The sequence below is a fragment of the Erpetoichthys calabaricus genome, chromosome 1, assembly GCF_900747795.2.
Source record: "Erpetoichthys calabaricus chromosome 1, fErpCal1.3, whole genome shotgun sequence".
NCBI lineage: Eukaryota > Metazoa > Chordata > Cladistia > Polypteriformes > Polypteridae > Erpetoichthys > Erpetoichthys calabaricus.
In genome coordinates, this window is record NC_041394.2 from 98237207 (window position 1) to 98255555 (window position 18349).

Here is an 18349-nt window from a genome sequence, read left to right on the forward strand (position 1 = left end):
CCGCGCATTTAAAGGGCCAGCAGCACCACCGAAAGCCTTAAAGCGTTAGTTAGTACGTCTAAGAAAGTGGAAACCTGAAAGACTGCAAAAGTTGAATGTGTGCATACATTAATCGTCTGCGTGTGGTTGTAAAACCCGTGGTGGAAATAAAAGTTTCAAGAAGGCTCTTTAGTAACGGTGTCAATGATACATTAGAAGTTTTTTCCATTTCATTTTCTAACCCGCTTAATCCAGGTAAGAGGCTCGGGATGCTGGAGCATATCCCAGCTAGAATAGGCCGCAAGGCATAAACTAACTCTGGAAAGAGCGCCAGTCCATTGCAGTCAGATTTATCAGTATTTTGTATCATTTTAAAATCTATCTATCTATCTATGATTTCTGGGTTTGCTTGTAACGGTTCTTATGGGTTGTATGAAAATTACTCACTTGAGACTTTACTGTTAACAAAGACAAAGTTGGCCTTTATTCAATGAGAATTGATACCTTGACTAAATTAGCATTAGACTTTACAGATACCTTATTTTTTTATAAATGTATTGCAATAATAAACTTAAATTGAATGGAATTTTATTTGGTGACACTCATGCAAACAAAATATTGCTCCAAACATATAATGTAACCAGTGCAGTGCTAGGTTATTTTGTGCCCTAGGCCAATATTAGTGCACCAACTGACTGTTCAGTAGTTAACCCGTGGGGTTGGTTAAACCCATCATCATTTGCGCCCTAGGCAAATGCCTAATTCACCTTAATGGTGGCGCTGGCCCTGAATGTAACCAAACATTAATCATTTTTCCTCAACAGCCCTCAAATAATCAATTTAGCAGAGCACATTAGGTACAGATGTTATATGCATTAAAATATATTATGCAAAAAAAATAAATAAATATATATATATATATATATATATATATATATATATATATTGCTATTAACATGTACATACATTCAGGTAACCCAGGACTATACAGAAGAATAGAAACTGGGTAAATGAATGGATACATTAATCAATTGGTGTATTGTAATTTGAATGTTTGTTCTTTGCCTCGCAGTTAGGAGACCCAGGTTCGCTTCCCAGGTCCTCCCTGCGTGGAGTTTGCATGTTCTCCCCGTGCCTGCGTGGGTTTCCTCCGGGCGCTCCGGTTTCCTCCCACAGTCCAAAGACATGCAGGTTAGGTGGATTGGCGATTCTAAATTGGCCCTAGTGTGTGCTTGGTGTGTCAGTGTGTTTGTGTGTGTCCTTCGGTGGGTTGGCATCCTGCCCAGGATTGTTTCCTGCCTTGTGCCCTGTGTTGGCTGGGATTGGCTCCAGCAGACCCCCGTGACCCTGTGTTCGGATTCAGCGGGTTAGAAAATGGATGGATGGATGGATGTTTGTTCTTGTCTTCGTTTTTTGAAATCTGGGAGAAAATGAAAATATTTTGAAATTGTATCATTGGTAATGACTGTTTGAGGATATTAGAAAGATATACTTAAGTGCTCCTGGAGGAGAAACTGCCTTGCTTCAGTATGTACATAGATCAGAAAGTAATCTCAAAACCAAAGTCAACCAGGCTATCCTTATACTGCCCCTAGACCTCGGACCTACCATTTTCTTTTGCTTTTATTTCAGCTTGAGGTTCTGCTACGGTTTTTGTCAAGTCCAATAATAACTCATCCTCTTTTCTTAATCTGTTGTTTATTGTGTTACATTTACTTCAATTTAATTTTTATTTGGTTACTTGTTTTATGTATAGTTTCATTTATATATTTTATATTCTACTATGTTATTTATATATTGTGCTATGTGTGTAGTATTTGTTATTTAATTCAATTTAACTGGAAAGCACTTTGGGTCAGCTCCTGTTGTTTTTAAATGTGGTATATACATAAATTAGTTGACTTAATCATAAGCACAGTGCAAAAATCCAAAACTATGCAAATAAACCCAATTCAGAGTTTCAGGGGGCCGGGGCCTACTTCTAATGACACACTCAGAGGTTAAATTTACATTTGCCAATCAACCTAGACATACAGATTTTTGAAAAGTGCTGAGGAACAGCCATTCTAACAAGGATTAATGTGAAACTCCACACAGGCAACAATCAGTCATGGATTCAAAGTTAGGATACTGGATACACGAGGGGCCAGTGCTAAAACAGCACCAGTCTACAACATTTAAGGTATATTGCTGCCAAAGAATGCTGTCCATATGACACAGAAATAATGAAAAGAATCCTTGCTCACTCTAGGTTAAAATATGGATGCATACCCTATCTCTTTATCTACCAGCACATTGCTTTCAATTTCCTAATAATATCTGATGTACAACTCTCATTAATTTATCAATAGATGCCGTTTTTGATCCTGTTCATGTATTAAAACTAGAGCCTCCATATTTTATTAACATGTCTGTTTCCCTTGTACTTTACCTTCAACATTAGTGATTTTCATTAGTTGATTTTCTATTTTTAGATGTAACGTATCATTTTTGAACAACTATTGATATTCTATAATTATGTTTGCATAGAATTAAGCTTTGTGTAATGGCAATATATACATATTTTAATAATGGTGCTTTACCTCCATTAATCATCTTTCATGTATTAGATAAGCAGTAAATCTCTCACAGGTAATTCCTGCACAATACTTTTATTGAACTTGATGATTTTATTTCAAATTTTAAATAGCTACCAATTTTTTATGAAAATATCTTAAGTTCTGCCCATATTTATAAATAAGCATCTGTGTGTGTTTTCTCTTATTCTCCAGTGTTAATGTTTTAACCCTGTTTCTAACCATTCATACATCCAGTCCATTCACTATGCTCACCCAATCCAATTCAGGGTTATGTGGGTCAGAGCCTACCATGGCAGCATTGATAGCAAGGCAGGAGCTAACCCCAGACAGAGTGACAGTCTATTTATGCACACATCCACCCTCAGTTTGGAATTTGTTTTTGTAAATTATTATGTTCACATGTGTTTCTAACAAATATCTACATCCACATAAATAAATAAGAAGTCTTTTCATTGTTAAAAACAAAAATAATCGGTTGATCCTTGGGTTGGAAGCAATTGTTTTTTTTTTTGGCTTGCCCAAATATGCATGGGGAAAAAAGTAAGGATAAGTTGGAAAAAATGATTTTGCACTTTATAATTAAAATGTAACAAATTAAGTAAAATTTCTGCATTTTACACAACATATCATATTTTATAATGTGTTGTATATGAAGAGTAACAACTATACTGAAGCGGTCATATTTTTTATATTTTCTATAGTTTATTAATCATTTTTTAACCACAGCAAATTTAAACTCCATACTTACCAGTCTCAAAAACATTATTCATGGTACTTGATTTTTAAAAGTCAAATTTTAATCTAAAAATAACATCTATTTCAAAAAATCAAATACAACAGTAAGGCAAGGGTGACAATTAAACAGTAACAGTGCCAAATTTACAAAACCTGGTTTATACTAAACACCTCCAGGATGGCGGTATTTCCTGTAATGTCAGTTACAACATATCTAAATCACTTTGTACAATAATATTCATGAGAGAAACAGCTAGGACATGTTTAATTTCAAAGAGACCTTTCAGTTTTGAATAGATATTTGAGTAAATAAGTTTGTTTCATAATACATACCATAATTCTCTCTAATTTATGCAAATTACAACTTAATTTGTAATTACAAAGGCTGAATTTATTCAGATATGCAAATTTATGGCTTAACCATTGTACTTATATTATAAACCTACCTACTAATTTATATAAATATAACTTAATATTCTAAAATTCCCTTGATTCAGTTAAGAGTATTAAAGTAAGAGTCTAAGCTGTCAGCATGAGAGCATGGCCGGAAGCAACTATCGACAGAATACCAATCCACTTCAGGGCTCACTCAAGGATAATTTTGAATCTCTAATCAAGTTAACATATACATTTTTGAGATGTGGAAAGAGAACCACATTTATTAGTAAATAAAACATGCTTTCCCTTAAAAGACAACAGTCAAATGTGGGATTCAAACCCAGGATTCAAAATTTATTAAGCAGCTGTGCTAACCATTCTGCCTCCTTTATCTATGTAATAATAATACTGTAATTAAAATTTCTGTTGCATCCAAATTTTAGTGTTGAAAGCTAACTTTTTTTAGTGTTGAAAGTTAATTTTTTAAATTTGGTCTGGCACTGCACCTGGGCTTGGTTCCTGCACTGTGCACAATTATTTGGGACAGATGTTGGCACCCCTCAGTCCAAAACATGGAGAAAATGTGATAAATAGATGAAGCTTTAAAATTCTGAATAAAGTATTCCTTTTCTTGGAAATTCTTAAAAGTACAGTTTTCATTCATTTATTCACTACTCTTCCAAATCTGGTTATACCAGTATTGGTTCTGAGGGATAATAAAGCCAGTCTATGATGGAGCAAAATTTCATTTTTCTCCATTTCATCTGGCACTAATCTACTTTCTTTTTATACATTATGTTTCAAAAGATATTTTTGTCAGTGCCTCTGTCTCTATAAACAACTATCTATGCCCTCTGTCCTGGTGATCCTGTAGCTTTAGAAAACTGACCTTGTTCTTGGAAATGATTCCAGATTTTTCTGCAACAGTTTACCAACTGCCAGTACTGCATTTAATCTGGCATCCTGTGAGGAAGCAAAAGTAGGGACTGAAGAGAACATAAAAAAGAGGGACTGACAGGTGGGAGGGAGGGAATCAGTGAATTTTCCATGGGTTGGTGTTACCTCGAATGTGGTTTCAAGGAGATACTTCATATCAGATATCCATAGCAGAAATCCTATGATCACTGTTGCTGCTTACTATGTGTTTTCCATGTGCTCATCACCGCTTTATGTATTTTGCTAAATAAATACACCACTTCTGAGAGAGAGCTGGACTATCGAACCATAGATGCCATAATGGATGGAGAGACAACCCAGTTGGGATGGAGGGTGGTGCCTTACCTGATACAGAGGCCAAAATAGGACAGCATGGTTGGAGATGCAACCCGATGATCCCCAGTTCTAATCCCAGTTGGAGAAAAAGACTAATGGATGGGCTGGGAGTGCCTGTGTACCAGGAACCATTCATTCCCCCATTAAGAGACGTGGCACTGCACCTCTGGCTTAGTCCCAATTTGAACACCCACAGGGTTGCCTGAGACTTGCAATTTGGAAGAGTGGCCCTGTCAGTGTCCCTGGGTGCGACCAGAGGGAGCTGCTTGGAAAAGACCTCCCTCTCTTGTAAAGCTTCCAAATGACCCTGCAGTGCTTCTGCTGTGTCATGCTATGGCACTGGAAGTACTTCCAGGTCCAAAATAAAGGAGGCCTCCTCATCTTGATCTGGGAGTCAGAGTCAAAAGGAGGTGGAAAAAACTCACTGAAGAGGAACAAGAAGATGAATAGAAAGAGAAAGTGGAGGAGGAGGAGAAGAAGAAGAGAGATAAAGAATTATATCTGTGCTTGTATTTGTATTGTGGAACAAGGATCTGGTGAAGTCACTGTTTTATAAATAAATATCACTGTGCCGTCCCGATTAACATTATTTGAATTGAGTTTACCAAAGATTAAGATTAGCTCCATCTAGTGGTGATGTTCAGTATTTTACTATGCATGAAATTGCCAGTCTTTGGTTAATGATGTCATCAAGCTGAGCCTCAGAGAGGGAATAGAAGCAGAGAGCACATGTTTGTTTCACTCCTTTTGCTTTAAACATTCAGCTCAGTTTGGCGTGAGGACAATCACTTTCTTTTAAACCTAGGACTGACTTGGTAACATGGTATCTGAGGATTGTGGTTCAGTAGCACTCCCTTGAGGTCACCTGACATTATTTTAGTTGTGGTGAGAAATATAGTTGGTACAGTCCTATTTATTATTTTAAGAAATAATAAATATACTTTAAGTACATGCTTACATTCCTATTAATAAACCCCTTTCAGATATTCAGCTTTCTTCAATACCTCTTTGTCAATGTTTAAAACCTACAACTACTTGAACTCCAAAGTGTCAACTGCTTTATAGATAATACTGGTTCATCTTTAAATTGATTTAATACTAAATTAGGTTTATTTTAAATATAATTTTTCCAGCAAGATATAGGTGACTGACATTCAAAGCAAAATTTCACAGCAAGAAAATTAAGACGTTTTATTTGAAAAGGTAATATTCTCTCCTCATCCCATTTTCTGAAACCAATTTTGACTGGTGAGGATCACAGTGAGGTAATATTATTTATCTGAAATCATATCAAGTTGAATATGTATCAAGATGATACTGAGACTAATTGAACACAATAGATTTTTCCTTTGTTAAACTGCAAAAAGTTCTGCTGTGTGTTCAGACCAAGCTATCAAAAGACATGCTCACTAAAATGTCTCCATATTGGGTCAATTTAGATCTTCCATACTAGCATATCTTTAGGATGTGGGAACATAAGTCAGTAAGAGTAAAAATCACATAGAAATGTAGAGAAGGTTTAAGCTCCATACAGATGGAGACATGACTATGAATGAAGCCTGGATATCTGTAGTCTTCACAGAACAGTGAAGAACTTCTTCCTGGTGACCGTGTTCTTGTCTGCAAACTCTGTAATCATTGGGAAAACAACATCCACACTGTTATTCATCAGATGGGAAAAGACATTCCAGTTTATTTAGGCAGCAGCATGCCATCTTAATGATCTGCAATGCTATTATATTTTTGTAATATCAGATCTTTAATGTTTAACATTTTTCTATGTACTTTTGGTTTACCATTATTCATTATTTACATGTGATAAATATATTTTATTGTCATTTTCTTACTGAAACGTTGGACTTAGTCTGCAATTAAAATATATGGGAGGAACCAACCCTAGGGGGCACTCCAGTTTATCAAAATAAAGCATATTTAAAATATTAACATATTTAATCTACTGTATTTTTAATTTTACATATTAGCATGTTATGAGTGTGTTAATGTGTGGGCCAGGCATCCTGTTCGGAGCTGGTTCATACATTCTGCCCAATGAATTTGGATACCTTGAATCAGAATAATCAGTTTTTTTAACGTTATACTATGTTGTTTTGTAATCTAAGTCTGACCAACATCTTAGCCAAGACTGCCGTTTCAAAACAAACAAGGATAAATATACCGTTAAAAGTTTTTTTAATACAGTTTAGTTCTCACAAAGAGACAATAGGGCTACGAAATCCCAGTGGCGAACATGTAGATAAAATAAAAAATACTCCTTGGCTATGCATTTATAAGGGGGGGTCGTAGATATCAAGTTAACTTGCGCCATCTATAGGACACACTTCTTGTCACACTACCAACGTTCCGTTAAATTACAAAGAAAATGCGGCGTTACAATGAAACTATTTGTCAATGCAGTTTCACCTTCTTACTAAGATGCCGGGCTGGTTCCATATGCACAGCAAGAATCGGATATTGATGATATTTCTATTTCAAAATTCCCCCCCTCGCTTTTAAATTTGTAACATTAAAAAAATAAAATGCAAATGTAATTAATCGTGTCTGAAAATGTTAATCTGTAACCAGCAAATGTAATCGCTTTGCCTTTTTTATTAACGCTACTGAATTTGAGTAGAAATCAGACCATTCAGACTAGCACTCACACACATCACCATCGGGAGTAAATAACTAATCCCAGAATTCATTGAGCAGTTTGGGGTGAAAGGTGAAGTGATTTTCCTAGAAGCACACATTGGCGGCAAAACTTTGGTAAGCAACAGAAAACAGACCCGCCCACTTCCGTGCAAGGGGAAATTGAAGTGAATAAAAGTCCTAGCGAGCGGGAAAAAATCCGCAATAGAAGAGTGATCAAATCGCAGGAGTTAAAATTCTCAGCTTCCAAAGTAAAAGCTGTGTGGTTTACACAAATGACAGTTACTTTTAACAGGATTTTTATTTATTGCATAATTCAGTTATTGAATGGGAAAAGAATTTTAGTTTCCATGTGTGACATTTGGTAATAGCTTAGCAAGGAAAATTTAATGAGATGTATGATGATTTGGGATAAGCATAAGGGCAGATAGAAGTACATACAGTAAAACCACTACTACTGTACTAACAATAATACACTTTATTTATATAGCGCCTTTCCCATACTCAAGTTGGATGTATGCATAACTGATTAGGTCTATAATGGATTATGGAAGTCTGGCATATGGTTCAGCTTTAGCTAAATTATTGTCTTTATTGGATAAAGTTCAATATGGAGTGCTTATAATATGTTTAGTAGCCTTTCCAATTACGCCCAACAAATGGTTTATTAGTGGAAATCAGAGAATTAACACTCAGTTTGAGGAGGAACTTACTGAATTTCAGCTATTGGCTATATTTAAAGCAAAATCAAGGGCATACAACAGAGGAAATACCAGAAGACAGTTGGGAATATCAATATGGGGGAATGAAATTTGATCCATTTGGTAAAAAAGTTCTAAGACTGGTGGGAATTATGTATTTAATAATTGCATTATTAACATCCTGTAAGATGTCTATTTGGCCATCATGGTGTTTGGTGAAACTGATTATAGATTAGGAAAATATATAAGCAAAGTGAGTTGATTTTCATGGCAGAATTTGTTACTAAATACTTATTTGGAAGAAAAGTATACTTTTTTTTTTTTTTTTACAATTTTATGTTGATTGATTGAGAGACCATATATATAATAGAATAACCTATAGAAAAGGTTGTTAGAATATCAGATGAATTATCAGTCTGTTCAGCAGAAATGGTGCCAATTATTTGTGCTCTAGAATGGGTAAATGAGGTTAAATCTAATAGAGTCACTATATTAGCAGATTCATTATTATCTTTGATGGCCTTATATTCGGAAAAAAAACATCAAACAGAAGTGATCTTTTATTGGAAGTAAAGCATGCCATAACTGGCTTGTTTTTGAATAATGTAACTATAAAGTTTTTTGTGGATTCCTGCTTATAAAGGAGTGTATGGCAATTAAATACAGATAAGTAAGCTAATACAAAACTTTGCTTAGAACAGAAGTAGACTATAAGATTACTTTAGGCAAATGTGAAATTAAAAGTTTAAATAAAAAGGCAGTGTTTTAGGGAATAGCAAAACATTTCAGAGTATTGATGAAGGAAGACATTTGTTTCAGTTAAAACCTTCAGTAAGTAAGTATATGGTTTGCTCGATTGAAAAATAAATACATTATTTTTAATATATTAATGCTTGGGCACGTTGGTCTGAATCAACATTACTATGTGGGCAACGTGGTGTTAAACATTGGAACACTCCATGGTTTAGTATTTGAAATATGGTAGGATAAGACAAAAGATAAGTGATATATTTGAACAGAAATGACTCCCATTTAGTAATTTAAAAGGAATAGTCAATAATATAACTGAGAATAGAACACCATTCCTGCGGTGGGTTGGCACCCTGCCCGGGATTGGTTCCTGCCTTGTGCCCTGTGTTGGCTGGGATTGGCTCCAGCAGACCCCCGTGACCCTGTGTTCGGATTCAGCGGGTTGGAAAATGGATGGATGGATGGATAGAACACCATTTAAAAGCCTAAAAGACACAAAAATGTATAATACTTTCCGAAGATTAAGTAATTAAAAAGGAAAATAGGTACATAAAGTTGGAACCTCCATGCAAATGTTGGCAGTAATGGATCATCATTTATGATCCCAACCTGCCATTATCCAGAAAAAGAAGAAGAATGTATCTGTTACCTGCTGCTTGTGTAAAAAAGTATTTCTTCATCCATTCAAATAATGCATATAGGGACCATCCAGTATACCATGGACTAAAGCCTGTTAGAAGACTTTACAATCGGGCAAAATACTGATAAATATGCCAACATTATTTTGTTTTTGGTTCTTAAAATTACATTCTGCGTAAAAGTAATTATCAATTTCCATCTTAAATACATTCAAAGGAAGCACAATACTATTTTGCTGTTTTCCTCTTAGACATTTGAAATGTCTTACTGTATATACAACTAATAAATAAACAAATAACAATCTTCATTACATTGCTGTAATATAAAAATAATCATACCATTAAAGTTTACCTTGGCATTTGTTATCACGAGTCCCCCCCTATGGGTCTGCAAACGATGTTAAAGCTATTTACACGTAATCTGTAATAAATCACTTCACTGTCTGAATGATTAACTACAAATGGTAATCTATACAGGTCTGGTCATCCCACCAAATTCAAATGAAGATCTGACTGAGAGATGCTTCTGGAAACCTCTAAGACAACATTAAGGAATTTACAAAAAATCTAGCCTCAGTCAATGTCAAAGTGCCCTACATGTGAGATCAATTTTGAATTTTTGTTTGTTAGATTACCTTAGAGATAATCTATCTATGAATGATCAAATATCCATACATGCAAATATGTTGATAAATACACTTTTTCATCAGGTCTACCAAAAAAAGTCAAATTATTTCTCATTATATTTTGCATTTGTTTTGTGATCATACAGCATAATGTAATAGCAGAGCACCCTTTAGACAGCATGATACAGTAGCCACAGATATCCAGGTATGTGCATTTATTTAAAAAACACACATGGGGTAAAGGTCACACAAAGGGAGATCACAAAATAGAAAAGAACTACAAAACAAGAAAACCTCCTGGGTGTTTCTAGAAATCTTAAAATGCACCAAATATATCAAGCTAACAATGTTCTTGTTTGCATTTTGAAATTGCACACATATAATAAAACAGCATATCCATACTTAAGAACACAATATTATATCCATCCATCCATTTTCCAACCCGCTGAATCCGAACACAGGGTCACGGGGGTCTGCTGGAGCCAATCCCAGCCAACACAGGGCACAAGGCAGGAACCAATCCTGGGCAGGGTGCCAACCCACCGCAGACAATATTATATAGCAAGTGAAATAATATTAACATTACAAAAGTTAATTTATTCTTTAAATTGACAACCTAATCTCAAACTCCCTAGCATGAAATCTTGCTTTGCCACCTGTGAAATAGGAAGTGTTGTGGCATCCTGTCAGCACTTTATATCCTCTTTCTATCTTAGAAGAGTTTAGTTGTGTCCTTGTGCCTGGAGCTTCTTGCTAATCACATACCTTTTACAAAAGCTGCACATTCAATGTTTATTAAATTGCCACTTGTTGTCTCTGAATACCATGCTTAGATCATACGAACTGGAAAATTTCTTCCACATTCACCTTTATTTAGTTACCTGATTTTTTTCTGTCCAGTAAAGTTCAACCCTTTTTATACAGTTCAAAAAATGGAGAGGATTATTTGAAGTTATACAGTAAAAAGACAGAGATGAATCTAAACCAAAACCTGTCAATTCCGGCCGTACACAACACCATGTTTTCACCACTAAAAAAATATGACATTAGCTATAAAATTTAATTGGGCCTTTCAATATGGTGATCAAAATGTGTAGTAACTGGTAACTATAATATTTAGTAATTTAGTTAAAAATCTAATAATCATGTACTGGAGTCCAATAGAGACTGTATTTCTAAAAATCATTTGCCTCACTGAGGTTTGCAAATGGGTATGGTACGAAATCATGATTGATACACCTGCTTTTTTTGGAGGCTATAGGATGAATTGTTATATCAAAAGGTGCAAAGAAAACATTTATCCAACATATTAAGCATAGCACAATAACATTTGTTAGTGAAGCAAACATGAAGGCATAACCCTTTATTCTAAATATTGAAAAATATTTTTATGATGAATGTGTTGAGAAACTCTACATTTTACAAAGTGATAGAAGGAGAGAATATTGTGATAAAGGGAAATTAGTACTAACCAGAAGAAGGTATCCAGTTAATGCCAGTAAAGAACAACTGTGTAAAGGAAACCTAGTTTCAAAAATGTTGTTATGGGGTAGAAAATTACTGAGCAGTGCTTTTTAGAAAAGATAATAAAAAACTACTGAGCACTGCTTTTTAGAAAAGATAATGAAAAATGCAGTTTAAGAATCTTTGCAAAGTTGTTTAAAATACAAATTGGAAAGCCATTAGTACAAACATTGGCTGATAAATATCAAAGCCAGAATGTTGATATTACTGAGGAAAAATAAACAGATAATTCTGAATGTTACATTTATTCATCTATACATCTATCAATTGTCATATCCATTTAATCCAATTAAACATCACACGTAGTTGCAGCTTTTCTTTGTAGCATTGTTTGTATTTTATATGATATTAATAATGTCTTTATTAATATGGTAAGTGTTATTCTGCTTGTTGAACATGAACGTTTCACGCTTTTAAATCTAGATTATATATTCCACTTTTTTCTAAAGTTTAATTTCTGTATGTTTAGTCTAGCAGAGTGGTTGTTAATTAGTGTTGTCTTTCCATAACTTTTGTTAATCATTCTATGAATAAGAAATAATAGTAATAATAATACACAGCTGGCATGATGGTGCTGCTGCCTTGCAGTGAGGAGACTAGGATTTGCCTCTCAGGTCCTCCCTATATGGAGTTTACGTGTTCTCCCTATTTCTTCATGCGTCTCCTCCCACAGTCCAATGCAGGTTAGGCAGATTGGCGAAGCTAAATTGGCCCAAGGGTGTGTTTATGTGTCTTTACCCTATAACTGACCGTAGCCCTGTTCAGGGGATTATTCCTTTCTTCTGCCCTATGCTTACTAGAATAGGCTCCAGCCCCAGTGACCCTGCTAAGGATTAAGCAGATGTAAAAAATGATATGGTATAATAATACATTTTATATTATATTTCCTATTAATTTTGCTTATAATTATTATATGTTTCATATTCACTGCTTATCTGTATGGCATAGTGGTTATGTCTTTGAACCTGAAACCCTATGGTTATGGGTTTTGACTCCTAGCCCTGACACATTTTGACCATGAACTACTCACTTCACCTGTTTGTGCAACAATTGGAAAAATCAAAGAAAGTAACCAGTTGTTGTAAATCACTTTGGATAACGTCATCAGCCAAATAAGCAAATGTAAATGTATATATAAACTAGTAATGTGTAATATTCTTTATTCGCTCTGGAAGCTTCCGTAAATGATTCAGTGCAAGGCAGATGGTTAACTCAGAAAAGCTTTTGATTTATTAAAGCACATGAAGCAGAACTTTACAAAAGACGCCCGTCTCCATTACTCTCTGTTGCTAACCCCTCCCTTTATTTATTCATATATTTACCTGGGCTATCTGATTCATAACAACTTTATTTAAAACCTTAATTCACAATACAGTACTACATAATGTAAACTGTCCTCTTGTTAGTGTGGATGAGGAGATCCAGTGACTTACTGACACCTTGTGTAGAGTTTGGTTCTTGCTCTTCACACAATGCGGGATAAGAAGAATTCAAATTAGATTAAGCTGGTTTGAGAATGTTATGTTATACTCAATACCACTATGTGTATGCATACTTTACTGTGCATTCTGAAGCGTGCTCTTTCAAATATAAACTTAGTAGGTTTTTTCACCTATGTGTAGTTAGGTGTTTTTGATACTGTGATGTAAATGTCTGTGTCTGTCGTCGATTCCACTCATTCGTTGTCATATTTTCTTTTTGTAGTATTTCACGTGAAAATAGTCTTGCGTTGAAAAGCACTGTCACTTAAATATGCAATCACGGTAGATGGACTTTTATTTTGACACATCATTTGCATTATGAACCGGAAGTAATTGTTGCTGATTGTTGCTAGCCAGCTTCACACCGTAGGCGGCAAAATATATTTATCCATCGATTCCATTGGAGTGAAGTTATGGAGGTGTGTATCAGCAAAGTTAAAACATCAAGAGTGCAGTTCGCAGTGAGCCGTGTTAGATTACAATGTTTTGCATGTTTAGAAATAAATAAATTAGACACCAAGGGGTTTAGCAGTGGCACATGTTAAGAGCTCGATTGTGTGTGTGTTTGATAGCAGATTTCACCGTTTAAAACACATTGTTTTCTTTTGCTTTTGTTTTTATTGTTTTGGGGGAAAAAAACAGATAGGCTTCGTTTTCAGTTTTGGGGGGAATGCTTTATCAGGCACTGGGCTTGTGGTGTGTGGTAAATATAGAAGTAACAATAGGTGACTTCCAACCCGTTGTGCAGGGTAACCTGGTGACAAGAACATCACTCCCTTATCTGCTTAATCCATTCTGTGTTCTCGACTTGCACGCTTTTATTATGCTGTGTTCTGCCAGGTAGAATTTTATAATACTAAGCAGGTCATAGAATGAATGCATAGATGGAAAAAGTTCGAATTTCATACAGTAGCTGTGTGTGTGTGTGTGTGTGTGTGTGTGTGTGTGTGTGTGTGTGTGTGTGTTTGTTTGTTTGTTTGTTTGTATATGTGTATATATATATATATATATATATATATATATATATATAAGCATACACACAAACACGTGGATTATTGTAGCACAGCCTTCTAGATTTTCTTGATGCTATTGCTTTGTTGTATTTATTCATTTGTCAATAATATAATGAAATATTAATTGCATCTTTCATTAACTTCTAGTCTGAAATCCAGTAACCCTAGCATAATATTATAGTAAAGAAGTCTTTGGATACACTTGAACACATTACATGGTATACATATTTAAGTTACTCATTTAACTTTGAAGTTTTTAATCTACCTATGAAGTTTATGTAAAACTGAATTTTTATTTTAAATGTACTGGACTAATGAATTGTATTGGTCCATTTGATGTCTCCCTGTTACTGAAATCGCATAAGTAAAGTAAGTAAATTGTTTTTTGCTGGCTTTCTGCAATTAACACAGGGAAAAATTTGTTGCAAAAAGATGAATGGATGGAAGGACAACTGCATGTCTTTTTTGCATTTGAAACCTGACAAATATACTTTTAAAGATAATCATCAGTCTTTGAAATAAAAGGTGTTGTGGGTCAAAATAATTTTAAAGTCCTATATATGTGTAGATAGCAAATATATTTATGCATTATATATTCCTTACTTAATCCATTCATTTTCAAACCTGCTTATCCACTTCATTGTCTTGGGCAGATGAAACTTGTTCTAAAAGCATTGGGTGGAAGGTAAATTAATCCTGGATTGAATGCAGGGCACAGTCACATCAGATGAAACTGAAAATTCCACAATTAGTCAAATTCTCAAAAAAAGTATTTCATTTTGACTGTGTTCCCTTTCTTTGTTAGGCTGTACTTGTTAAGAATTGTCCATAATAGTTTACAGTTATTAGTATAAAACTTTTCATTTCATAAATTAAACTTGTAAAGTTTGTCAAGAAGAATATGGCTTCTAATGTAACAGTTCACCCAGAGACATACTTTCAGAATTGCAGTAGGCATACATAGCCTAATTGGTCTGTTTATGACCTAACCGTTTTTTTTTTCAGAATTGGAATCGGCTTCGCCCGTATTTTCCATATTTGAGTCAACTGTGTTGCTGAGTACAGATTTTGTTAAAATCATTAACGCATCCAGAAATGTCATTTAACTATATTTACTCATGTTAATATTCTACTTATTAAACTAGTTTCCAGATGTATTTTTTGTATGTTATACTGTGTTTTCTTCCTGCTGTGCTCTGTTTTTTTTTGTTTTTTCTTCTTTATCTCAGAAAAACTTCCTTTGATTTCTCTTGTTTTATCTAATTTAATTGCAATTGCAGTAATCAATTTTTTTATTGTTGATATAAATTGGGAAATAATGAAAAGGACAGTAATAAGTGTGGCTTGGTCTTTTTAGTATCGGGTATGATTTTGTTTCTGCAAAACGTGAGTGCCAAGCCTGAGATTTCTATTCCGTTTCCAATAATTATTCCCTTTGGTTTTCACAGTATCGGATGTACAAATATATTAAATATCATCCTTTGCGATCTGTCAAAATCATAGGACTAATCTGGTATAAAACAAATCTTTCAAATTCTAAATTTGTGTAAAACCTGAATGATGTGTTCATTTTATAAAGAAATAAAAAAAAACACAATTTAACTGATTATAGCCATCAAAAAGCCAAATATGAATTCTCCACCAGTTACTCATAAAATTAAAATTCACTTTATGTATTTTTTTGAAAACCTGGAAAAAACACCATCAGGCCATTACATTATGATAAGATGCAGGAGGTGTATTAAGTAGGTCAGTAGAACCAAGAGGCAGAGTAATACAAATTATTGTAATGTTTAGCTTCAATATGAAGTTTGAGTGCATTTTTTGTAGAGAAACATATGCCGGTTTAGTCATAACCCCTGTGGCTGCAGGTATTTTTAGCAACTGTTTTTTAGTTCTAATAATCTCCTTTAATTAAGTGTTCTTTTTTTTCTTCTCTTTTTCTACTTTCAGAAAAACATAGTAGTGTGAGATTTACATTTAAAAGAAATGTAGAAATATTCATATTTTGCAGAATTTTAATTCACTTTTGTTGTTTTCCTTTTCAATTATTTTTTTTTTCCATAGCTTTTACTCCCTAAATAATATTCTAGTAATAATAATTAACAATGTGTGGAGTAAACACCAAGGTGTGAACTATAGGGAATACTGAAAGGCTGCAATTACTTCAGTATCTCACCCACTAGCGTGCTCATTACAAAATTACAGTTGAAATAACCAGAACACCTGGAAAACACAGTAGTAGATAGATAGATAGATACTTTATTAATCCCAATGGGAAATTCACAAGTAGTAGCAAGTATGATGGTAATGATGATGAAAATCTTAAGAACCAAGATAACAGATCACTAAATTACCACCAAGTAACACACTGTACATAGATGCTTGCTGCTTTCTAATAACTATTTAGCTAACTCATTGTATTACTTTTGGTTTGAAACTGGGAAAAGATAACATGCTTAATTAAGGCTGGAGCACACTTAAAAGAAGATGGCTAGGACCAAATCCTGTAACCCTCAAGACTGAACTCAAAAACCACTGTTCTAGATTAATGTTATATTATAACATTAATGAATATTTTCAAATAATTATATAAAGATCTTTGAAAAAGCAAGAATGTTTTAATCAGAAAATATTAGACTGATCATTGGATTATATTTGTTTGTTGCTTTGTTTGGTTTTAATTCTAAGGCTTTGCAGATGATTCACAGCATTTTGTGAAACAAATAGGGAGCTAGTGCATTCTGTTAATATAGTGATAATATGCGTCATGATTAAAGAATCAGAATTGCTAGATATATGTATTCCCCTTAAAGTAGTTACTTCATTGAGGTTGAAGTAAGAAATGAAGGTAAGAAGTCTGGGAGAATTATGTCAGACCAACTGATTGCAGTAGAGGTTTAATTTGTGGAACAAGTGGGGACCTTGCTACGTGTTTTGATTGCGGCAACAAAGGATTCCTGGTCATATGTTTATTGGGGATGATGAGTTTGAGATAGCTGGAATTGCCAGAGGATCCCAATATAGCCTCAGATTTTCAGAGAGAGTACCTGATCTTCAGGAAGTGATTGAGATTGTAACCCTGGGATTTGTTTTAAAGACTGTACTCTCTGGCAGTGTCCCATTGAGCTTGTAGTCAAAAGGTTAGTTGTAGTAGACTTACCTGCGAAGTAGGTAGAGTGGTCAGAATAGAGTTTGAGAGGAAGTATTTGTTGCTTAAGGCACCTTGTCTTCGGCAGAGAACAAGTGGACAAGGTAGCATATTTGATAGGCAATATACAATCATGTGTAGCCAGGCCTTGTGGGTCATAGTTTGGTTAAGTTGTGTTTTTTTTTTTTTTTTTTCTTTCTTTCTTCGATGATTACAAAAAGAACATGCAGCTATCCACCTTCTGTCTGATTTTTCTTAGTTACAGATATTTGAACTTCAGAACTCTATTTTGTGCAAAACTATATATCTGTTTATCTGTCTATCCATTTACATTTCTACAAAAACTGTAAGATGCATCCTGGGATTGTCTCTAGCTGCCCCATAACTCACCTCTGTGGCTTTGGCAGATAGATAGATGGGTGGATGTTAAGGGTACTGTGTGTGTAACATAAAACTAATATGTAGCTGCATTTGTATCATGGAAACTAGACATCATTTTCAGCTTCTAGTGGTGAATATTTTAACCTGTATTTTATATCTGCTCAAGGTCTTTTCCAGTCTCCATTTTTGTTGGATTCTGAATTGGATATAATTAGACATGACAATATTGTAAAGTGGGTACTTATTTTTGAACAAATTAACTCTTGGAAATTTGTTTTGTATTAACCCTTTAGCAAAATGAACAGTTTTTTTGGTTTACCTAAATGTTATTTCCTTGGGCCATAGCAAGCTTACAAGTCATTCACTTCCAAGCTTCACTTTGGGAGTTTTTTTAAGGGTATAAATACTTTGCCAAGGACAGAAAAGGAGCTACATAGAGACTTTCAGCAGTGCATTTTATTGAAAATGATGACCGAAATCACAGTAAATATA

General features: G+C 34.4%; 1 protein-coding gene across 2 annotated transcripts in view; it reads left to right on the forward strand.

The window, feature by feature from the left end:
* The first annotated feature begins 13647 nt into the window (after positions 1-13647).
* Positions 13648-18349, forward strand: part of men1 (multiple endocrine neoplasia I) — a 63949-nt gene continuing 59247 nt past the window's right edge. The window contains exon 1 of one of the 2 annotated variants that reach the window (XM_028804094.2): positions 13648-13731. The gene's annotated coding sequence lies outside the window, so the exon portion shown is untranslated. The other variant, XM_028804103.2, reaches the window with a different exon arrangement.